At 36.0% G+C, this 25,650-nt stretch overlaps 1 protein-coding gene across 33 annotated transcripts in view; it reads right to left on the bottom strand.

The window, feature by feature from the left end:
- The window catches only part of Rims2 (regulating synaptic membrane exocytosis 2), a 573,766-nt gene that overhangs the window by 353,705 nt on the left and 194,411 nt on the right, over positions 1-25,650 (bottom strand). The gene's annotated exons all lie outside the window — the stretch shown is intronic.

Here is a 25,650-nt window from a genome sequence, read left to right as displayed (position 1 = left end):
ATTCTTTAAGAAAGCAAATTACTGAGACTTAAATTCTAACAATTACATGTGGTTATCTTTTATCATATTCACCCAACAAATGTTCATAAAGTTTATTTGCACAATTCTCTATCACTTTACCCATTAGACGCTGGTGGGATACAAGGCTTATGATTACCCTTTTCCAGGAAAATTAGATAAAAAAGGAATGCCAAGTAAAAGCAACTCCTTGTCTACATGGTGTCCAGTAAAAAGGACATAAACTCTCACAAGTGGTAGCAATTATGGCACTGACTTCTTTACAGCACCTCTAGCCTCTCGTTGGACATAACAGAATTAGTAACAGTCCTTACAGAGGAAGTGTTAAGAAACTCTTGAAAACAAAGGATCTCTCATTAAAGAGATCTAAAAAGCCAATCCACACTTGAATTTCAACCTACAAGTAATCAAGAGAATTCATATGATATAAGAAGGCAATGTATTTTTTATTATTAAATTGGCAAAATATTGGTCACCGGGTCAGAAAAAAGGCAGTTCTCTACTACATTTATTGATAGGAGTGTACACTAATACAATATTTTGAGAACTATTTAGTAATATCAAAAGAGCTCAAAAATGTTCAAAACCTGAAAGAACATTACAATATTACACACTAACAGAGTAATATTGATTATCTCTGGGTGACAACATAACAGATTTTTTCCATTTTATTTTTGATACAGTAGCCACAAAGAAGCCTACAGTTGAATGTGCACATAGATAACTCTCTAAATATAAGGCAATCATTAACCATCACATATTAAGAATATTGTCGGCCTAAGAGTTTTTTGCTTAGCAATGCTCAAGAAAATAAAATGCTAGTTATTAGTTTTCTTGTATTTAGCTACATGGGTGGTCATAAGCAATGGTCTCTGTTTATCGATAAATCCTGAAATTCTACAATAACATCTTTAATTAGTACTATGAAATATCCAAATGAGAAGAGAACCCAAAACACCACCCTAACTTCTTTATATCATCTTCATAAATATTGAAGTACATGTTCTTAAGAGTATTTAAGAGCCTTGGTTTACAAATGCATAGTGGCTGTTAGATAAATGCCTTAAGAACGTTAACATAGCTCAAAATGAAATGAAAGAACAAAAATTGAGAAATTATGGTCTCCTAAATTAATAGAACAAGCTTCCTATCTGATAGGACACAATCACCTGTGACATTTTTAGATTCTGTAATCTTAAAGATGTCCAGGTTTAGTTTTAATGTTTAAGAATACCAAAGTATTTCTATTGAAATGTTCCATACATGCAAATAACTAAACATATATCCACACGTAACAATAGGTTATGGAAGTCAAATAACATACAATATGTAAAGTCCATAACAAGAATCCTAAAATACTAAAGGACCTTTTCATTGTCGGTACTCATACAGTCATATATATTTTATATACATAATACTGTTATAATTTATATAGATGCAATTAAAACAACTGTATCATCTTTCCCATTGCACTACTCTTGTTCCATTAACTACCTGAAGCATCAGAGTAATAAAAATCTAAAGATTATAAGAAAGATGATCTAGAGAATAAATATTTTGAAAAGTACAGTCTTCCCAGGTGTTGCAAATTAGTATCTTCTGTTAGAAATGTTTCCCTGAGGCAAGGATCTTAGAACCACTCACCTCAGAAGTAACAAATAAGCAAAGAAATAAAAGGCACATGATGGGATTCCATCAAAAAGAGGAAAGAAAGATATTCAAGAAAGACAATTTGGCTCATGTGTCAATTTAGGGTGAGGGTGAACCATCACAGTATATTCAGAATCGAAAGGAAGAACAGCCCAGACCTAAGCGAGCACACTGCAAATCTAAAATTTAGTGTATTTCTACTCACAAAGTTTCTGATAAAAATCAGAAAACAGTTCAAAGTACAGCAGTTGACATAACAAGTTTTTAAAATTTTGCTGATACCCAGCTGTTTTCTGATTTAAATGTATACATATATATTATACAATTGAACCCTTTTTTGACCATTGCTATAGAGCAGCCTTATAACCCATACCATTCCTATCATCTAATACAGGAAGGAAAGGGAAAGGATAGTAACAGCCACCAGAAATGTCTGAAGCTTGGTCATTATTTTCATTTCCCTGACTTCTCTTTCTAGGCCAGAAATATGAAGGCCAATGCTTGAGCTCAGAGGCACTCTGAGACGGGCTGCAGGGCTGCTTCATTCACAGTTCAGTAGTGGAGCTCCTGGTACCAGAGCAGTTCCTGTACCTCCAAGCTGGCAGCATCAGAAATATCTTCCTCAATGAATGCAAGGGACAGGATATGAAGGACTAACCTAGATTTAAACTCCAGAATGAGAATGTCCAGAGATACACCTGGAGATTCTATCAATTACAGAAGCAAGACAACTGGAAAGAACAATTCAGGAAATCTCCCCAGTATTAGGACTGCTAGCTCTACATATATACTCCCTTGATGACTATCAAGAGGACCACTAGAAGTAACAACACAGCCTCCGGGATCTGTATCAACGCAAACATGAGGTATCACTACAGTTATATTGCCCAAGAGCCACAAAGTAAGGAATATTTATAACCTTGGGACTTCAAGGACTCACGTTTGAGCTTGTAAACTGCCTCTACAAGGCACCTCTGACACCTAGCAACCTCCAAGCACACCTCAATTCTTCAGGAAATAATGCTGACTGTACTGCTATTATATAAAATACTAGAAATAATAATCACTGACACAATAATAATCTCGTTTCTGCGAAATATAGGAATGAAGGAAATAGTGTGCAATAATATTGGCCTCCAAGAGTTCCTATAAATCTTTCTTTCAAGCAATTCCTCCCGTCATTACATCTTATGCAAAAAGAAGGAAGGGAGGTTCTTTTCTCTCAAAGGCTACCTTATTCCATAAATACAAAAATTTGTTTCAGCTTTGACACAGCTGTCAGAAAAGCAATCTTAGAAGCTTTAAGAACATCAGGATGTGTTAATCTGCCTTGCTCTCATAAACGCTTCACTATCCATATGTATAGCTATCTTGTTGTAGACTTTAAATGTATAAAATATTTTTCTTTTTTCCTCTTTTATTAGTGTATATTAACTGTACAAAATAAAGAGCTTTGTTATGACATTTCATAAAGTACTTTGATCATATTCATGGCCCAGTACCCTCTCTTAATGCTTTTAAAAAGAACATCAGTTAGTTTCTACACTGAAGAAAAAGTTACCCGCATAAAAAGATACCAGTAAAGTACTATATTAGCATGTTAATTTGCACGTTAAAAAGCACTTCTCATACATTAAAATATATTCTGTCCTTGCCAGCTATATAATACTTTAATTAAATATGCAACAAATAGTAACCAGCTGCTTGCTACTGACTGGCTGTAAATGGGAATCCTTGTTTGACCTTTTCATTGCCTACGGTCTCCCTTCTTTTTAATCTCTCTTTGTCTACTTTCTTGATCTGTCAACATAGCTCCAGGGGCCATTATACTCTAACTGCCTCTAAGGTGGCTCTGCAGGGAGGCAATATTAAAGGTGATCCCAATGGGCTTTTTGCTCTATGTTAATATAGACAGAAGTCTTTGGAGAGTGAACTTGTTAGAACTAGTCACTGGAGAAGGCTCAAGCAACTGCAATAACCCTATCTGCTGTCCTTAAAAGTATGCAAGCAAAGGACATTAGGGAATTGTTAATGAAAGATTAAATTGCACAGAAGATTAAGTGATTTATAAAGTTCCTTCAAATTTTTATACTGAATCCAAATGTCTTCCATTGTCATCATTCTATAGTTACAAAGGGGATATAGCAGATGAATATCCAATTTTCCCTAGATCTTGGTCCTCACCAATATTTAGCAGGACTCCACTTCCTGCCAAATTATCTCCTATACATGTGGATGTCTCCAAGCATATCAAATATGCTTCCTTAATCCTGTAACACATCTACTCCTACATCCTCTTGAGTGGTATGTGCTGAAACATAAAGTCACTTGTAGATGGAGCCTCATTTGCTAATGTCCTCAGCCTGAATTCCAGTTCGCAGTCAAAGGAGGTGAATCTCATGGTTACAACAATGAAGGTGCTGAGTCTTATGCAGGTATCGAGAGAATAAGTCTATGTACAAAACTCATCCACTTATTCAACTAACTATACTAACTATAGTCTTATAGGCACTTTTGAAACTACTAAGAAACCCATAGGAAAAAAGGAAGAGAGGAAGGGAGATTACCATCCCAGCCTCATGAGAGTTTTGATCTGCAGTGTGGTAGGGAAGACAGACACTAAATAAGTGATTATATGTGTTACTGAGGCTTCTGTGAAGAGAATTTGTAACAGGTAGACCTGAATAGTCTTGGAATTCAGAAATACAGAGGAAGTTCTTCTGGGGAAAGTACAATTCAAGATGCGAATCATGGAATAGTAAGTGTTAGTCAAACCAAGAGTGGACCAAAAAAGTATTACAGATGCTAGATACTGCATGTATAAAGGTTAAGCAATTATCACAAAATCAAAGAACCAGAAGAGTCCAATCAGGGAGAATTCTAAAACCTGGACAGGAAACAGGAACCACATCCAACAGGGTATTGAAAACTGATGATTATCTTAATTTTTAACCAATTTCATGAATAGTTCTATGTTTTGCTGCAACAATCCTCCTTTGACTAAATAGATACATATAGTTCTAATGACCAGAATGGACAAGTCTTGGGACTTAACAAGAAACAAAGAGGAAGAAATCCAACTATAAATATACCGAAATGTTATCTCATTATATGTGGATACAGAGTACCAGTTAGAGAGCTAATCTAATAGTCAATGCAAGCTATTAGTTGGCTTGAGTTAAAGTCATCATCACAGTAAGGTGGAAAAAAAGGACGAAAAAGTAGATGTTGAACAAATAGTACTTAGTTCTTTCCACACCTGGCTACAGGTGTGGAAAGTGGTATGTGAAGGTCAAAAGGAGTCAAAAATGACGCTCAGATTTCTCTTAAGTAACCAGAGAGTTTTTAAATTGCTGAGACAGAATGCTAAAGGAGGAACAAGCTGAAGGAGAAGGAAGGAAAAGATGATGAGATGAACTTGAAGTGTACGTAAGATACCTTAAAAGACCAATAAGTAAGCAATTAAATATGTCACTCTGGAGTCTGGAAAAGAGTTCTCAGCTGAAGATACACTTCAAGAAGCATCAGCATATTAGTAATGATTTAGATCACCCAGAGAGAAAATTCAAAATAATAAAAAGAGAAATAAGAGGTATAAGATTGAGTTCCAAGGAACTAAGTTCCACATGACGTGAAGGTGACTGAACAAAAGTCACAAAGGCAAGCAAATCAGGGAAGTGTAGGAGCCTAGAAGCCAACGGAATCAGTGTTTTTAAAACAATAATATGATCGACTCTGTGTAATATATTCTGTCATCCTAAATTTGAAGAATTGCAATTTGTAACTCTTTGCTTCAAAATAATTCTCTTGAAAATAGCTCTTTTAACTTGAAATCACTCATTCCATAAGACCCAGATCTATGAAACTGATCTGAGAACAGACATCTTCTTAGTTTTTTTCAACTCCCTTTCCTCCCCTAGTGAAATGTAAGCAAACAAAACTTCAATCTTTGTTCAACCAAAACAGAGGACCTTATGCAAATAAACCCATGAAAACCTACTACTATTTTAATCTGATCCTATCAACTTAATAAATATGATTTACATGGCTCTTGGGAAAGAACAGAGATCAGAATTATTCAGAGATCCCAGCTAATTATGAGTGAAGGTAACAAGCATCAAATTTGAAAACAGAAAAGTATAGGGTAATAAAGACATAGTTTATTACTATCAATCTAACTTTCTCTTTTTTTTTACTAGTTCCTTCCTAAAAGACTGACATTATTTACTATTGAGTCTATTTTACAAGTTTTTTGGTTATAATGATACTCATAATCATAGTAACAACATTTATTTCAAGTGGGCATAAATTGATTTTATTACTATATTATTTCTTATCTTAAAAGAGTCTCCATTGAACCCACATTCCTTTCCAGGTTACTCCCCCAACCCTTTTTTGTTGTTGTTGTTCCTCTTCACAGCAAAACTTTCTTGAAGAAGTTGTATATAGTTGCTATACTCACTTCCTAATTTCACATTCTTTTCTCCATCTATACTAATCAAATTTTTATCGCTAATACTCTATTGAGAATGTTCTCATCAATGACTTCCATACTGTCAAATTCAATCGAAAATTCTGTTCTTTTCTTAACATGACTTTCTTGTAGCATGTGACACCAAAGCTATGTTCTCCATGACTCGTAAGCCATTTTTACTCTTCATTCCTGAAACATACTGTCCTATTTTTCCTCTTTCTTAGTGACAATTTTTTCTTAGCTGGTTCTTACTCCTTTCCTAGATTTCTAAATTTTGGGATTGTCCTTGTGTGTCTGCATTATAGCCCTTCTGTTCTTTAATCTGCAGACTCTCATATGTAATGTAAGTCCCATACATAACCTCTATATTTTATATTTTTTACTTTATCTTACCCTAAAACTCCAGACTCACCTAACCATTTGTCAATTTGGATCCCCAAATGGAAGTCAAAACAGCATCTCAAACATAACATGGTCAAACAGAATCCTGATTCCTTCCCAAACTTGTTCCTCCCCAGTTTTTCCTATCTTAGAAAACCACCATGATTGATGTAGTTATTCTTGATATCCCTTTCTTTCACACTCCACCACATACATTTCAACTTAAGGTACCAATTCTACCTTCAAAACAAAACACAAATATATCAAAATTTTCTGTCTCACAATAAATCCAGTTCAAGCTACGAGTATCTCGTAGTTAATTTTAATAGTGTCCTAGCTTCTCTCTGCATTAGTCTCAATCCCTCCAACCTATTCACACAACAGAATGACTATATTTAAAAAAACATAAATACCATATTTCTTCCATGCTTAAACCCTACAGTGATATCTGTTCACACTTAATAGACTTTAAATTCTCACATTTTATACAAGAGAGGTGAAATTCATGGTTCCATTCAAGATGTTTTTGGTCCAAATAGTTGCTGGCAAAGTTAGAACTGGTCCAGATCTCCTGACTCACAGTCCTGTGCTCTTTACATAGTACTACCATGCCATTCTCATTAGCAACTTCTTACAGATTCTCTTGTTAGTAAACTAACTTGCAGAATTTTTATAAGAAAAGAAAATATAAAAACACAAGAAGACCAACTTAAGTCTTGGTCATAAATGCAATTTATAAATCTCATATTTTCTGAGAGAGTACGACACTGAAGCAAAGATCAAAATATGTTTAAGCAGAAAACATATTTTAAGGGGAAATATTTCAAAGACAAAAATCAAATCTTTATAATCTTTCCCATTCTCATGACTGTAATTCTTATTTAGCAACATCAACCAGAAGAGATAGTTTTCTTCCTACTTCCCTGACAGGGATTTTAAATCAAACCTTAAATCAAAGAAGACTAAAGTGGTTAATGAGAATGGATAAACTGAGAGATCACTAAGAATTTGAAAATATGAATGAGGAAAAATAAATGGAAAAGTAACATCTAAGAAATAAACAAAATGCTTAGGTGGAAATATATTAAAAGAAAGAAGAAATTAACAGAAAAAATAAAAGTGGGTTGCATCAGTAGGGAAAGGAGAACATCCTAAAGTTTAATTTTCCAGTGCAGGCACTGTGTAATTAGGTAAGCACAGTGAGAACTACTCTACAAATAATCTCTACCAACCTTGAAAGACCTTCTTTCCACACAAAGCTCCAAATCATACCTCAAAACTTCCAACGGTGTCACAAAATATATACAAGTAGCTTTCAGATGTATGTCACAGAAAAAATGGTCAATTACGGTAACAATAATTTTGGTTCTATATACTATTTATTTTTGCTTTCTTGGTTTGAAAAAACTGTACTATCCACAGATTACTAAAGAAGAAATCCACACAATTCTATACTGATGGTTTTTTAACAATAAACTGCATCCCAAATCTTAGATAAAAGCAATTTATTATGTATTGATGCATGAGACTAATTTATTCTCCAGAATTCCTAGGGTTAAAAGTGACTGCACAAAACTAAAGGAGAAGCATTTCAGGGACATAACTACTATTACTAAATAATGTATAGTCATAAACATACACATATAAAATAGATACACATATTTTTAAACTAGGTAATTTCGAGTATCTTACAAATGAAAACTACAGTTTAAAGCCTCCTCCTGAGATTTAAACCAAATTTCTCAATGGCTATAGCACCTTTGCTGATAAATACTACAGTCACAAAACCCAGGATCATAACAAGGAACCAATCCATTACACATTAAACATACCCCTATTCCTCCTAGAAACTAGATTCAGCAGGGATCTTTTGCCTTTGCTCCCCATGAGGAGCAGAGAAAATAAACTACGTAAACAAATTCAAGGACAAAGCAGAAATCAAGTGGAAAACAGGCAAGGGAACTGAGTGTTCCATACAGTTCAGATTACCTTATATAATACTGACCACGTACAATTAAGTAGCCCATTTTTAGCAGAGGAGGAAACTACTAAAAATTTAATCTCAAAACTAGTAATTCTCAAAAACATAATTCAGTGAGCTCAGCAGGGCCCCCAATTCCCTTTCACAGACTCTGAAGAGTCAAACCTGTATTTATAATTCTCAAATGTTGCTTGTGTTTTTAACTCTCATTTTTTTCATGGATGTATAATGAAGTTTTCCAGAAGCTAAATTATTTATAATACCTCATGCTATTAAATAAAGAAGCTGTTTTCTACTAAATAAGACATTTTAAAGGGATTTCCCAAAACTGTAAAATAATGCCACTTTTCTCCTTAAAGCTTTCTTTTCCTTTGCTTTTTTTCTTTTTTTAAATAAGCCATATTACAAAACAAATCACCACATTTTAGTGGCTTGTAAAAGGCATACATTTACTGTCTTGGTGTTTCTTTAGGCCGAAAGTCCAAGCATGGTTTAAATAAGTCCCCTGCTCAGAGTCACACAAGGTTTGTAATCAAGGTGTTATATGAATCGTGTTTCCTCCTAGAATCCAGGATCCTTTTCCAAACTCATGTAATTACTGTCAGAATTCAGTTCCTTATGGCTTCAGGACTGAGGTCCCTGCTTTCTTGCTGTCAGCAAGTGCTACTCAACTTGTAAAGGTCCCTACAGATCCCTGCCACATGACCTCATTCTCACAGCATTTTTTGCAGTAGGTAATTTACTTCTTAGAATCTCCTGCTCCAGTGTAAGGCACGCTCTTGTATAATGTAATCTCATAAATGACTGTGCCATCATCTTTGCCAGACTCTACTAGTTAGAAGCAAATCAGGCTCTGTACACACTCGGGGAGGGTAAGACTCACGGCAGGTCAACTTAGAATTCTATCTACTGGATAGGGTTAGTTGTCATGCCGTGTTTAGTGTTATTTTAGCATTAATAAATATTTGTCTGAAATTTTCTGGTTTATTTCTAAGATGGTAAATATTGATAAATATAATCACATAAACAAAGTCCTCTGAAGTCCTCATTTTTCAGGTTATAAAGAAGCCCTAAGATCAAAAAGTTTGATTGTTACCACTGTTATCTGAGCTGCCTCTTACCTTTGACACATGCTATAAAAATAAGAAAACTGATTTTCTGCATCTGATATTACTATTTTATAAAAAATGAGCAATAGTCAGCTGGGAGCTGGTGACTCACACCTGCAATCCTAGCTACTTGAGAGGCTGAGATCAGGAGGACTGCGATTCAAGCCCAGCTTCAGCAAATAGTTTGTGAGAACCTATCTCAAAAATAACCAGAGCAAAGTAAACTAGAGGTGTGGCTCAAGCAGAAGAGCACCTGCTTTGCAAGCACAGAGCCATAAATTCAAATCCTTGTCCACCAGGAAAAAAAGCAATAATCAAAATACCAATATAAAATGAAATTTAAGTTACAGGTATTATTCAAGTTATTAATCTTGTCATATCATTTACCCTGAAATTTTGAATTATAGTACTTGTTACCACAAATGTTTAAATATTCCTCACCCAGTCCCATACTTTACATATTTCAGAGAATTATAGGAGCTTTCCTTAAGTAGATGTAATAGGTGGATTCTATATACAGTCAGAGAAAAGACTGCTTATAGTAACAAACAGGAAGGCAGAGGATGAGTACAGACGCTTCACTGTAAATGACTATAAGAATATTCCAAGGCTCTATCTACCATGATGCTGAATTCCTGTTGTTCACTAATAAATTTAAATTCCTGAATCCATGAGCAATTAGTGGTATGAAAAAGGAAAATGTATGTTTATCTTTATCTGAAGTTTTGACTTCAACTTCCTGTTTTCTTAACCTGGTGAGGTGAGTTAGGTAGACCTCTGTGAGCCTTGACAAGTCTGTTCTTGCTCCTTAGTCTCAGTACTACATGAGATAAAACTAGTGGCTGACTTCTCAGTCTCACCCTTCCTCGCCTTTGATCTTCCAAAGGGTACTTCCCAACCTGTTCATCCCAGACCTGTCTTAGCACAATGGCTATAAGAATGAAAAAGATACAGTGAAGCAAAGGGAAAAAGGAGTTGACCTCAAATAAGTTTCATTTATTACTTTATTCACTTTACTAAAAGGTCTAAATAAACACTTATGCACTTACCAGTTCCTACCTTTTCTCCATCTCAGATGGCAGCCTAATTTTCCAGTCCTTATTCATTACACCCCTCACCAAGTGTACACTAGTGTGTACTGAAAGAGCCCAAAATTTAAGGGAGAAGCAGGTGAGAGACCCTAGCAGTGAGTAGATAGCACTAATATTGCCATAAAAGTTGAACTAAAACCAATACACTCCCATAGTTCACTATGCAGACTAACTTCAATGGTTAATATATCTATACATCTATTGCCAGTTTATCTGTAAAATATCTGTGGGAGAAGGATTATATGAGCATATATGTACATATCAGTTATAAATGCATTATAATTTATTAGCTTTTATATTTTTAATGCAGGAGACACTTGAGTAACACACATAGTGCTCAAGGAAAATAGAGTTTCAAAAGTGGCCATTTTGGTATTAATCTACAATTTTCTTAGCAACACCTTTAAAAACAGTACTGCTTAGACAAAGGACTAATAACCAGAATATATAGGGAACTCAGAAAATAAATTCTCCCAAAATTAATGAACCAATAAAGAAATGGGCACATGAACTAAACAGAACCTTCTCAAAAGAAGAAATTTAAATGGCCAAAAAACACATGAAAAAATGCTCACAATCTCTAGCCATAAAGGAAATGCAAATTAAAACCACGCTAAGATTCCACCTCACCCCTGTTAGAATAGCCATTATCAGCAACACCACCAACAACAGGTGTTGGTGAGGATGCGGGGAAAAAGGAACCCTCTTAAACTGCTGGTGGGAATGTAAACTAGTACAACCACTCTGGAAAAAAATTTGCAGGCTTCTTAAAAATCTAAACATAGATCTACCATATGATCCAGCAATACCACTCTTGGGGATATACCCAAAAAAATGTGACTCAGGTCACTCCAGAGCCACCTGCACACCCATGTTTACTGCAGTACTATTCACAATAGCCAAGTTATGGAAACAGCCAAGATGTCCCACTACTAACAAATGGATTAAGCAAATGTGGTATTTATACACAATGGAATTTTATGCAGCCATGAAGAAGAACGAAATGTTATCATTCGCTGGTAAATGGATGGAATTGGAGAACATCATTCTGAGTGAGGTTAGCCTGGCCCAAAAGACCAAAAATCGTATATTCTCCCTCATATGCGGGCATTAGGTCTAGAGCAAATGCAGCAATGTGGTTGGATTTGGATCACATGATAAAGCGAGAGCACACAAGGGAGGGGTGGTGATAGGTAAGACACCCAAAAAACTAGATAGTATTTGTTGCCCTCAATGCAGAGAAACTAATGCAGATACTTTAAAGCCACAGAGGCCAATAGGAAAAGGGAACCAGGAACTAGAGAAAAGGTTAATTCAAGAAGAATTAACCTAGAAGGTAACACACATGCACAGGAAATCAATGTGAGTCAACTCCCTGTATATCTATCCTTATCTCAACTAGCAAAAACCCTTGGTCCTTCCTATTATTGCTTATACTCTCTCTTCTACAAAATTAGGGATAAGGGCAAAATAGTTTCTGCCTGGTAGCGAGGGGGTTGGGAGAAGAGGGAGGGGGTGGGGTGGTAAGAGAGGAGGTAGGAGGAAGTGGGGAGAAATGACCCAAACATTGCATGCACATATGAATAAAAGAAAAAAAATAAAAACAGTACTGCTAGCTAACAAAACTACCACCATTGGTTAACAAATTACCATCATTTTAATGACTTTCTAGCTTTCCTTTTTTTTCTTTTTTGCTTCTAATTTTAGTACTGAAGCATTTTCCTTGGTACAATTAATGCCCAAACTGAACATATAACATTCAAAAAAACCTGTTATAATGAATTTAAAGACACTCTCAAGAAATGGCAAGTAATAAGTAGAATCTCCATCAATTAAATATCATTCATTAGGAGAATTGTATATTGGCTTACAATGGGCAAAGCATAACTGAAAAGCATTTACTTCAAAAGTGAACAATCTGGTCAAATCATAGACAAAAAAAAAGTGGGTAACAGCTTCCCTAGACTTTGAGTAAGAAGAAGGAAAAAGTAGCAGATGAGAAAGCAAAGCTTCTATAAAGCAAAAGAAAACAACTATGACTGAATATCTCTGTTTGAAAAGAAAAAAAGTAACCAATTTCAGACAGAGGCATACAAAAATGACCACTGAAGTTATCCCATAGACACTGGTGGGTGTAAAGGTGAACTGAAATCATAATGAAATACATGTCTAGGATATAGATCATATGGATCATGGAAAAGAGTCTATCAAAACATCCCGTTCTATCTTCAGCATTCTATTAGCCATACTAGGGATTGAACTCAGGGCCTCACAAGTGCTAGGCAAGTCCTCTACCACTGAACTTCATCCCACCACACACACCCTTGTTTTGTTCTTTAAATTTGGGAGGAGGGTTGTTTTACTTATATTTTTGGCAGTACTAGGATTGGAACTTAAGACCTTACATTTGCCAGGCAGGTGCTATACCCTCTAAGCTACTCTATCAGTCCCTCTTTTCTCTCAATTTTATGTTGAGACAAAGTGTCCCTAAGTTATCCAGGCTGGCCACAAATTGAGGCTCCTGCCTCAGCCTCCCAAGTATCTGGGATTGCAGGCATGAATCACCATACTCACTTAGTCTCTAGCATTTTAAAAAGAAAAGAAAGAATGATTTTCCCATGACTTGCAAATGAATTTGAGTATTACTTCTTATAAAACTGGACCATAAAAATGTCTACATGCTCAAGAATAAAGAAGTAACCTGATCAGTTTTATATCTATTGAAAAAAAATCAAGTTCACAGCTTAAAAAACCTAGCTACCATAAAAACTCCAGTTCCAAATGTCATCAGAGGCAAATTCCAAACATTTAAAGGAAAAATAACACTTCTACACAAACATAAGATTATGAGTTCAGCATTACTGAGAACAAAATCAATGAAGTTACACAGGAAGGAAACTACATATCAACAATCTCATAATAAGCATATTTTTAATTCTCTAGCAAAATGTTAATAAATTAAATCCAGCAATATATAAATAGAATAATACCATTATAACTGACAGGAGTGTCCTGGAATGCAAGGTTACTAAAACTTGTGAAAACAATCAGTATAATCACTGTTTAAATGGACTAAAGAAGAAAAGTCATACTATCATCTCAATAAAGGTAGCAAAAAGCAATTGACAAAATTCCACTGCCATTCATGATTAAAATTCTCAACAAACTAGTATAGAATTTCCTTAACCTGGTAAAGGTTATCTATGGAAAATCTCCAGCTAGCACCACATCTGATTTTGAAAGACTCAAAGCATTTACCTTACAATATGAAATAAGGCAAGATAGCACTCTTGTCATTTCTATTTAATATTGTAGTGGAGATACTTGCTGACATAACAAGAAGAGGAAATAACAGACTTACAAGTTGAAAACTAACAAATAAGGATACAAATAGATGCTATAAGTCATCTACGTAAAAAATCCATTATATTGCAAAAAGATAAAGTGTTAATAACATCAAACATCAGTAATGACATGAGGAATCACAAATTCTCAAGTACTGTAAGTAATAGACAGACAGAGCCAATCTTGAGACTAGAACTAATGAAATTAAGTGTACAGATTCTATGTTACATTAATTGCATACCTATATGCAGATAACAGGAAAGTCTTCCATAGGTCAGAAGGAAACATGAATAAGGATGTTCACTGATTCACAGTAGTACTGAGGACTCTTGACATAGCCTATATGGTTCATCACTAGGGCAGTGTCAAATAAAATGCAATAGATACATGCTGAGGAATGTATTAGTTTCCTATAGTTGCTGTAACAATTGAGAACTGCCACAAATTTAGAGGTTTAAAAACATCAGTTTGTTAGGGATGAATGCATGGCTCAAGTTGGAGAGCACCTGCCTAAGCAATCACAAAGCTCTGAGTTCAAACCTTAGTAACCACCAAAAAGCACCAGTTTTTGGTTCTGTAGACCAGCAGCCTGGTGAAGTCTCATTTGAATATAACTAAATCATCTGCTAAATTCCTTTTTTGGAGATTCTAGAGAAGAATTCATTTATTGTTCATTCAGGTCGATGGCAGAATTCAATTTCTTGTGACTTGTAGGGCCAATGTCCCCACTTTCTTGTCGACCGTAAACTGAAGATGACTCCTGGCTTTCCTCCATCTTCAAACTTAACAGTGGCCAGTCAAGTCCCTTTCCTGCTTTGACCACCTCATCTTTTTCATATAGTTAAGAAAGATTCTCCACTTTTAAATTCTTAAATGTGATTTGACTGGGCCCTCATAGATAAAACAAGATAATCTTGTTATTAAGGTCCACAACCTTAATCACATCTGCGAAGCCTCTTCTGTCAAGTAAGTAACAGAATGTGGAGGCCATAATTCCATCTACCACAGAGAGCAATGAAGAAGTGTGAACAATCAGCTAATATTCCTACATGAATAAATCTTTTCAAATGCAAGGCCTAAAGCACTGTGTCACCCATGGCATTTAAAATACATACATGCACAAAGGAACATTATATATTATGCAAAAGTACATTGGTTTTGGTGGTACTGAGTTTGAGCTCAGGGCTTCATGCTTGCTAGGCAGGTGCTCTACCATTTAAGCCACACTCAGTCCTCAAAGATACCTTTTGAGGAAGAAAAAAACACAATAGAGGAGTCCTGAAATACTATCACCTGATAAATGTGATTAACACAGCTCATGGTACCAGGGAACCAAAACAAAATAAAATGAGAGTGTCAGAAGAGGCACTGATAACCTAGGAGCTTCTACCCTACACAAACTTGCCTTCCTACCACTTTGATACCATGCTACATCTTCTTTTAAAACTCTCTTAAGGTTTTAATAAATCTACAAAAACACTACCAAATTGTCCTACTTGGCTCCATCGTTTTAATTTGTCCATTTAATTCTCTTTTTTTATATATTTCCAAATTACTTTTATTCCATCCATGTTAAGAGTTTCAAATATTTATTCTCACATAACTACACCAGTAATACTGACTTACATTTTAAATGTTTACAGTACAGAGAATCTTCTATTGCCTTTAGAATTCTCCATATGAACTAGTGTTATAAATAAAGAATATACTCAATAAATATTGTAGACTAAGTAAATGAAATAATTTTTGCTGCAATCCAGTTCCACTGGGAACTTTCAATAAGTTGAATAAGTGCTGTGAAGTTCTTTCATGAGCTATCACACAGGAAGTCCATAAGAAGACTACAGAGACTGTGAAATATATTGTTCCCTCCAGGAGAACCTTTTTTTTTTTTCCAATACAGGGGTTTGAATTCACGGCCTTGCTCTTGCTAGGCAGGCACTTTACCAATTGAGCTACAACCCCAGCACTTTTTGCTATAGTGACTTTTCAAATAGGGTCTGGTGTTTGTTACCCCAGGCCAGCCTGGATACCCTTCCCAAATCAGTAGGCACACCAGGATACTTTTGAGAGTGAAAATTTGCTCTTAATAATTATGCTGGGACAACACATATAAGCCAGAATTTGCCATGACAAGCTGGGACAACACATATAAGCCAGAATTTGCCATGACAAGCTGGGACATAGGTCGCTTGCCCCAAAATAGACAGAAGAACATAGAAAACAGAAGATATTCAACCAAATTCCTGAAAATGATGCTGCAATATGCAGGTCAAAGCAAATAGGCTTTAGACTTTCTATAAAAATATGCTGAAACACTTAAAATGCTCCTTCATCATTGCAAATTTCTAAGAAACAACAGAATTCTTAGAGCTCAATCTTATATATAGCAACCAGTAGTTTAACGCATGTTAAAATGTTGTAATGCATGTTAACATTTTTACAAAGACATTAAGGGAAAAAATGAAGCTGCACAAGAGGCAGAGAAAATTATTGGATTCCTTAAATATTCAATCTTTGCAAACACAGGATAACTGTAACATATAAAAAGTAAGGGAATGCCAGCCAAGCATGGTGGTGCAAGTTTGTAAACCCAGCACTTGGGAGAAAAAGGCAGCAAGACTGTGAGTTCAAGCCTATCCTAGGCTAAATCTTTAAAAAAATTATGGAAGAGATAAATTGGTTATCTACTCGTTTTTTTAGTGATCTAATTTATTTCAATTCATTTAATTTTCAATGAGCACCCATTACTTCTAGAACCTGAACTAAGCATGTAGAAGCGCAAAGATGTAAAAGACAGCATGCCCTCAAGTTGCTCAACATTCAGTAAGAGAAAAAGAAACACTGACAAGTGTACTGAAGGTCACATAGTAGTAAGCACTTTTAATAATGTCTTCCTTTATAAGCAAAAATATAATTCTTGCTGGATAAAATACAGGGGAGCATTCATGCAGTAGGGAGATTTAATCTCGGCTTTAAAGAAAAATGAGGTTTAGGCAGAGGAGCCAAGACACATCTTCACTTAATTATCTTAGCACTTAGAATTTCTCTGCCTGGACTGTCCTTCCCTAGGATATCTTCACAGCATACCTCTTCACCTCTTTCAAGTTTTAATGTTAAGCAAAGCCTTCTCTAACTCCCTACTAAAAGCTGTTAATTGCTTCCTTCACACCCCTCCTCCCCCCCAAAAAAACTTTCCTTTCCCTTCTCCCCTAAATTATTTTCCTCTTAGTTGTCACTGGCCCTCAGAGTTGTGAAATTACAGCTTGAACCACTCATATCTAGTTGAATGGCGCCCTCTAGAGTTCAGTGAAGCCAAGTGCAGAGATCTGAAGTTCTAATGCTGTTTTCTTCAACTAAAAAGTAATCTCTGTGAGGAATTTTGTCTGTATTTTTCATTGCTAATCTCTCAGCACCTAGAAATCTGTCTCACATACAATCAAAACTCAATAAATATTTGCTGAATTACTACATTCATAGCTAGAACAGAATTCTAGGTAAGAGGAACAGCACAAGCAAATTCTTGAAAATTTAAGAATGAATGAGGTTGGGGATGTAGCCCAGTGGTAGAGCACTTGCCAGCATGCACAAGGCCCTGGGTTCAATACCTACATCTGAAAAAAAATGAATGAATGATTCATTATTTATCTGCTGTAGAGAGACTATTGGTTGCCGGGCCAAAGGAGGGGTGGAAGCAGTTGTGGGAAATGAGGTGAAAAAAAAAGACATGTAAAAGCCTTAAAAAGTGTGATGATAGGCTTTTGATTCAGGAAAAAAAAAAAAACTTTTGAATTGAAACTCTACCCCTTACTTTTGGATTTTGAGAATTTTTCCATTTTTTTTAATGTATCTTAAATACCACATCTCCTCCAGTAAGGCCTAGGACTTTGTAGGTACTCACTAAATGAGTCCCTGAAAAGCTCAATATTTAAATATTAAGTACAAAACAAGGAGGCATCAAAAGTGACCAGATAAAGCAACTTCATCATATCTGTACCTAAAAACTATGATTCTGGAAACAAAGCAAAATCTACAGAGAAGCAAATAAAGGTAAGAAGCCAGAAAGGCAACAAGATGAAGTTAATGCTTACACCTGAGCAGTGAGTGACAATATACCCTATTGGAAAAAACGGGGTTGAATGCAAGAGCTATTACAGGGATTGAAATAACCAAAAACATAAACAAATGTAATAAAAAAACGAAAAGGAAGATTAGCAAGTGATACCTGAGTATCATTCATTGGGCAGTTAGCTGGGCTAGGTAATGACATGGAAGCTGTTACTTCTGGAGGGAGTGTACACTTAGGATTCTGAAGGGTTTTTATAAAGAGAAGATTATAAAACTTGCATCTATAAAGAAAAACTGGTCCATGGAAATCTCAGAACTAGAGATGAACACTTGGGAATAACTATCACCTTTGAATATGAAAAAGAAAAAAACATATTTCTACAATCTCAAACGTAAACTTCATTCACTTATTAGTCTAAAACATTTCTAGTTCAGATGGAACAATCACAAAATTTAAATCCTTTGTTTTCAGGGTGCGCCTTCGCCATCTGGTGGTAAATATGATAAATACAGGTTCCTTCTTACTCAAAAGCTGAAGGACTGTCCTTCTGATTATTGTGCCATTTCCATTAAAATAGTACAGGGAAGGTTCTCCCATTCTTCAATTCTACAATAATTGCTATTTCTCTTTTTGCTTTTTACTCTAGCGAATAATACATTCAAGCCATATAACTGGCAGAAGTATTACTGGTGAAAATACAACCTTCCAAGCATTCTTAATCGCAGAACCCAACACACACTACCAGAAAATTAGTTAAATTGCTATAAATTCAAATGTCTTTCTAAAGCTGAGATTGCCAGGTTTACTGCTTTCAACAACTAGCCATTCAGATTGATTGTTCTATAAACGTAGTACATTCATTGATCAATGGAACAGAACATCTATAAATACTGCCTAACATACAATAGTCAATGTTATAACATCTCCAACCAGTAAGAAAATACTGACTGTTTACTAAAAAGCATGGGAACAAAAAGCCAATTATATTAAAAAGTGAGATTGCATATACTCCTAACACCACACTATTGTACATTACAGGTAGACAGAACACTAATTTATAACATAAAAGTAAAGCCATCACAATACACAGAAGAAATCATAGGCGTTTTCTTTTTAATTTTGGTAAAGAGGGGATTTTTTGTTTTTGTTTTTACAAATAACTCAAAGTATTTACCCAACAATTTCTCCAAGGAAGATCTATAAATGGTCAAGGAACGTAAGAAAAAATGCTCACATCATTAGTCATTAGAGACGTCATGTTTCACAAAGTGAAATGTGAAATACATATTCTGCATCTGTGCTACTTTGTCATTTTTAAGCTTTCTTAAAATAATTCTACTAACTTTCTTCACCCGATTGTTTGCTCTTTTTGCATGTGCATTCAGTGACTATGAGCCCTCTAGTGGACATCAAATGTCAACAAGGATTTCTACAAGTTACACAGTAGCACCTTACTAATGATACATTTATTTCAAAAATAATGTTATAATTGGTTTGACTATAGAAGTCAGTCTGCTGTCTTAAAATAACTTCAATATTAACGTCAATATATAAACAAGCAAAACATATTTCTGTTTTCAACTAAATTAAACCTAAATCATTTTCAAGTTTCCTTCATTTAAATGACCTATAAATACAGTGGCAAAATGTGCTTGCTTGTCCGGCAAAGTCCCAGGTTACCCTGGCAGTCAGTGAGCCCCTGCACCTGGATCTAAATGTCTTTTTCTACGGGGGTTTTGTCATTTATTGTATAGTGCAAATTCACAACTATTTATATGTTTTACTGTTTGGTAATTTTAAAAGACACTTGCTCTTTCAGAGCTTATATTACAGTCTTAAAAATAAAGATGTCTTTTAGCATTGGCTATATGAAAACATGTCATTACTTATCTTCGTCTATTGATTGATCATTTTGTCAATAAAAGACAAAATGTCAGAAAGGACCTCAGTCACCTTAAAAAGACAGTATTATAGCCTCTACTCATTCATCATATGCAGAAAGTATTTGTTGAATGAGCATAATTCACCAAAAGTGGTGCCAAATACACAGCCATCCTCATTGCCTCTGTGTTTCATCTGATAATTTAAAGAGCAGAAGAAGAAATATCCAGAAGAAAAATTTTGAGGCCATTTGCTTCCGAGTGCTCATTCTTTTTCCTTCTATGGCAATCACCAGAGCTTTATCTGTTCTAGATTCTTGGTTCTATAGTATCTTTTTAAAAATTTTTTTATTGTTGTGCTGGGTGGGGGGTTCATTGTGGCACTTACAAAAGTTCTTACAATATAACAAATATATCATAGTTAAATTCACCCGCTCCACCATTCTCTTTTTTCCTCCCTGCCCCGACATTCCTGGAGTAGGCTCAGCAGATATCATTTTTCCATTTACATACATGTGTACCCAGAATTTGCACCATACTCACCATTTAATATCTTTCTTAATCATGCCTTGATTCCCTTAAAATTGTTTCACTTTATCTTTTTATCTTGTTTATCTCACTTTCATGCTGTTTTTTTCTTGCTACCTATTTAGAACAACCATTTTAAATAAGATTCATAAGAATTATGCCTTGGTTTCATAGGATAGTTCATGAAAATGGGCTATGTAGTCCTTAAACCATATATAATTCACTTAGTAAATTCTAAACACAACCGATATGGTTCTAGGTGGGTGTTTTATAAATACACACATCTAAAAATCTGGTTGATTATGAAGAAAAATCCATTATTTATTATCCAATTTCACAACATGTCTTAAACATTTAGTGTCAACAAAATTTCGATAAAGCCAGGTGCTGTTGGCTCATGCCTATAATCCTAGCTACTCAGGAGAAAGAAATCAGAAGGATGGTAGTTAGAAGTCAGCTTGGGCAAACAGGTGGCAAGACCCTATCTGGAAAATATCCAACACAAAAAAGAGCTGTCAGAGTGACTCAAGTGGTAGGCACCTGCCTAGCAAGTGTGAGACCCTGAGTTCAACCCCCAGTATTGCCCTCCCCCAAAATTTTTTAATGAAACCAGTAAGTTTGAAATGTAGCAAACAGGAGGCACAGCAAGGTGGTAGCCATGCACTCCAGAGATCTTCCCACAGAAGATCAGATATTCCTCAATTTGAGCAGCAATTCATGTACCAAGCTACTTTCACATGAGCTATGGAAGCCAGGTGACAGACACAGTGCCAGGAAAAATAATAAATAGAGAGGCATCACGAAAGGTAAGAGTCAGCTGACACGTCAATCTCCCCCAACTCCAAACAACTGAGGACAGCCTGGAGAAAGAAGTCTCTCACATGGGGGATGGGAAGAAACTGAGTTCAGGACTTGGACTTAAAACCCAGTACCATGCCTGCTATGGTGCACCCCAGTGCCAGACATGGCCCAAGGACCCATGCCTCCAAGCCAGTTCTCACTGACCAAGCCTCTAGAACTACATTAGGCAGGTGGCCAAGGGGCTGTTTCTAGTACCCATCCCCCAAAGCAAGGCATCAGAGATGGGAGCAGGATTTTACCCACTGGGGAGCAAGGCACAAAACTAACATGGAATTTTGCCTTGGAGTTCAGTGCCAGGTCCACCACGGTGAGACCCAGCACTGGGTAAAAACCAAAGGTCCCTATAAACAGGTCAGAACCCACAGGCTCTAGGTCCAGCCCTGCATCAAACAGAGACATGGGTCCCAGTGGGATGGATTCATATTTACACCCTCCAACACCCTCCCCTGACCTGAATCAGCAGAGCAGGAATCAAGACTCCACTCTCTGGGCAGAGAAAGCTAACAAAGGACTTTGTCTTACCAGGTCAGTAATCATACACAGAGGCTCTAGATCTGCTCCAGCAGTGGGTGGAAACCCACACCCTGATGGGACAGACTTAAGGTTAAACCTGCATCACGACAAGCTGCAGTGTGGGCCTGAATACACCCTTAAGAATGTGCATTTTCTTGCTGCCATAAGACTCAGATGCAACCTAACTTATTGTCAGCCTCGGCAGTCAAAGGACTGACTTCATGAACACTACCCGGACCTTGGGCTCATAATATAGAATGCCCTGTTGTGAACACACCAACAGAAGGTAGGACAGAGTAGTAAGCACAAAACTTTGTCCTGAAACTCAGAGCCAGGCTGGCGCAACCCAACACTGGGCAGATGCTAATAGCCCCCATCACCAAGCCAGTATCCAAGAATGGAGACTGGAACAGTTCCAGTAGCAGGAAGAGATACACAGCCACCATCTATCCAATCTCCAGGCCAGCCACAGTCATCTGTAGCCAGTGCAATGGTGTTGGCTATGAGTACACCTCAGCAGTATGCAGCTCATAGGGTGGGCTTTGGTCCAATCCCAGGACTGCAGTGGTCTTAGTGGGCTTTGGGCTCAGGGTGTGATACAGCACTGTGGCACTGGTGGCCACAGGACTGCTCACCCCATTCCTTGCATGAGCACAGACAGCACAGAGAGAATAACTGCCTAGGGGAGGAATCTGGAGGGGAACACTAAGTCATGCCATAGGAACCCTGGAGTTAATCCCTCCATAGTGATTCTGCCACAGCCAGGCAAAATCCACAGCACCTGATCACAGGCCAGTCACTGCTAGATGAGATCTCTGGCCCGACTGCAGCCTCGAGGAGAGATTTGTAGGGACCAATTACTACTTCTTTTTATGTACTCCCACAGTTCATACTGAACACACCAATTGTGCATTTGGAACAAAATTGGGTTTGAATCACCCTCTAGTGTTGAAACAGGAACAACAGCAGACTCCTGACCAATCTGGATGTATGGTACCACCTAGTGCTGAAATAGCACAAGGCACTACAGTTCCAGAAACAAATAAGCAGCTAGCTTGGAATTTCTGGAAAGACAGGCACAATGGCAGATTATAAAAATCAGAATAAATAAACTTTCAATGTACAGATGACATCATACCAGCATGTATCAAGAACTTTGAGAACCAAGACCTCAACTAAGTCAAAATAAGGCACTAGACACTGAGAATATGGGTGAACTCTTGACTTAAAAAAAGCTCAATAGCAATTTAAAGACTCAATGAGCTCCCAAAAAACTCAAAGAACTATTCTATAGCAGAGAAACTTAACAGAGATTTTAAAAAATCAAGTAGAAATTTAAAAACTGTAAGTCATTAATAGAGGAATAAATCAAACAGAAGAAAGAATTAGTGAACTTGAAGAAAGGCTATTTGAAAACACACAGCTAGAAGAGAAAATAGAAAAAGCAATGAAGAGGAATGAAGAAAGCTTACAGGAATTTTGTAATAGCATTGAAAGAGCAATTATTCAGGTTATTGGGGCCCAAGAGTGACTTGATGCTGCCAAAAGGAAAGCAACCTATTCAAAGTGATAACAGAAAAGCTCTCAAACCTAGAAAAGACACAAACAGCTAGGGACAGGAAGGTCAAAGGTCACCAATCAGATTCAACTCAACCAAATTTATTCCAAGACCCATTATAATCAATGTCTCAAAAGTGAATAAAAATGAGACAATTCTGAAGTCAGCAAGAGAAAAGAAACACATCAAAGTGTCTGATCCACCTGGCAGCAGACTTCTCCAAAGCTTTATAGGACAGCAGAGAAGGCATGAAACTTTTATAGTTCTGAACAGAAAAACTGCCAACCAAGAATAGTACACTCACCAAGGGTATCCTTTAAAATGAAAGAGACATTCTCAGATTTAAAAAAACAAAAATCTGAGAGACATTTCTCCACCAGATGTGTCCTGTTAGAAATACTAAAGGAATCCATAGCCATACAACCCTGACCATGCTCAATCTCTCCTGATCTTAGAAGCTAAGCAGGGTTGGGCTTCGTTAGTATTGGGATGGAAGAAATACTAAAAGAACTTCTTCAAACTGAAAGAAAGAGACATTAATGAGTAAAAGGAAAATTTCAGAAAGTATGGAATGCATTGGCAAGCGTAACTACACAGACAAATGAAAATGTTCTAATATTGTAAACATGGATATATAAACCACCCATATCTTTACTACTAAGATTAAACAGCAAAATAATTGAAAGTAATAATAGCTCCATTAAGATGGTAAAAGTGGGTAATATAGAAAGATGTAAAATGGGACATCAAAAACTCAAAATGTGGATCAGAATGGAGTCTATGTAGTTTTTTACTAATACATTTCTTTTTTTTCATCTTTTCTTATGTTTATTATCATGATAGATTCCTATCATTTTTTAAAAGTTTGTTATAATCAAAACATGGTTTTTGTGAGACTGATGATCACCATAAAGAAAGAATCTATAATAGACAAACCCCAAATAATAACCAAAGAACACATAAGACTAAATTACTTAACCACAAAGAAGACTATAAGAGACAGCATCCTATGCATTATGGAAATAGCACACTGAGCCCCATTAATGTGGAAAATTCACGTGCTAATAAAAAAGATCTTGGAGGGGTGGAAAGTGTGGGGGGTGGCCCAAACAATGTATACGCGTGTATGTAAATGTAAAAACAATAAAATAAAAGAAAGAAAAATAAATTTCAAAAATCTTTTGTACATCATGATGACTACAGTTAATAACAATGTGTTATACATTCACAAATTGTTAAAGAGTAGGTTTTAAGTCTTCTCAACAGAAAAAAACATGTAATGCAATGCATATGATAAACAGCTTGATTTACTCATTCTACATTGTATACAAATATCAAAATGTCATGTTACACACTACAAATACAGCACAGCATTTCCACTTGTCATTTTTTGGGGGGAGGAGGTTCTCACTATGTAGTCCAGGCTGACCATGTGATCCTCCTGCCTCACTCCCCTAAGTGCTGGGATTATAAACATGTGCCACCATGCCTAGTGTGCAATTTAAATAAATAATAAAAAAAGAGATGAAAGAAGGAAGAAAGGGAAGGAGGGAAGAAAGGCTGGAGGGAAGGAAAAAACGAGGGAGAATAAAACTATACATCAAGTTATAAGACCCTACTTATCAATAATTACTGAAAATATAAATAGATTAAATTCTCTGATTAAAAGACATAGATGTTTGAGTGGATTTTCAAAAGTTAAAATCCAACTATATGTGACATAAAGAAATTTACTTTATACTATTTGTATTGTTCATAAATGGAAAATACATATCCACATGACTAAACCTGAAGTCATGCACTTGTGGAAACTGAATCTAAAGTGAACTTACAACATGATTCTAAAATTCAAATAGAAATGTTTGGAACAACCGAGACAGCTTTTGAAATGAATAAAGTTAGAGACCTAAACTGCCTGATTTTAAGATAGTCTAAGTGCACAGTAATGAAAGCAGTGTGGTGTCATAAAGACAGATCAATGAAATGGAACAGACCCACTCAATGTTGACAACTCATTTTTGACAAAAAGGCAAAGACAGTAAGGAAAGAATCATCTTTTCAACAAATGGCACTGGAATGATTAAACATCCATATGCCAAAAAAGAAAAAAATTGAAGCATATTAGTTTTAACAAATAAAAAAATTAACCAAATGTGAATCATGGACCTAAATATAAAACCTAAAAGAATAAC

The sequence above is a fragment of the Castor canadensis genome, chromosome 3 (genome assembly GCF_047511655.1).
Source record: "Castor canadensis chromosome 3, mCasCan1.hap1v2, whole genome shotgun sequence".
NCBI classification, from domain to species: domain Eukaryota; kingdom Metazoa; phylum Chordata; class Mammalia; order Rodentia; family Castoridae; genus Castor; species Castor canadensis.
The sequence above is the reverse complement of the archived record's forward strand: the minus strand, read 5'-3'. Positions and strand labels throughout refer to the sequence as shown.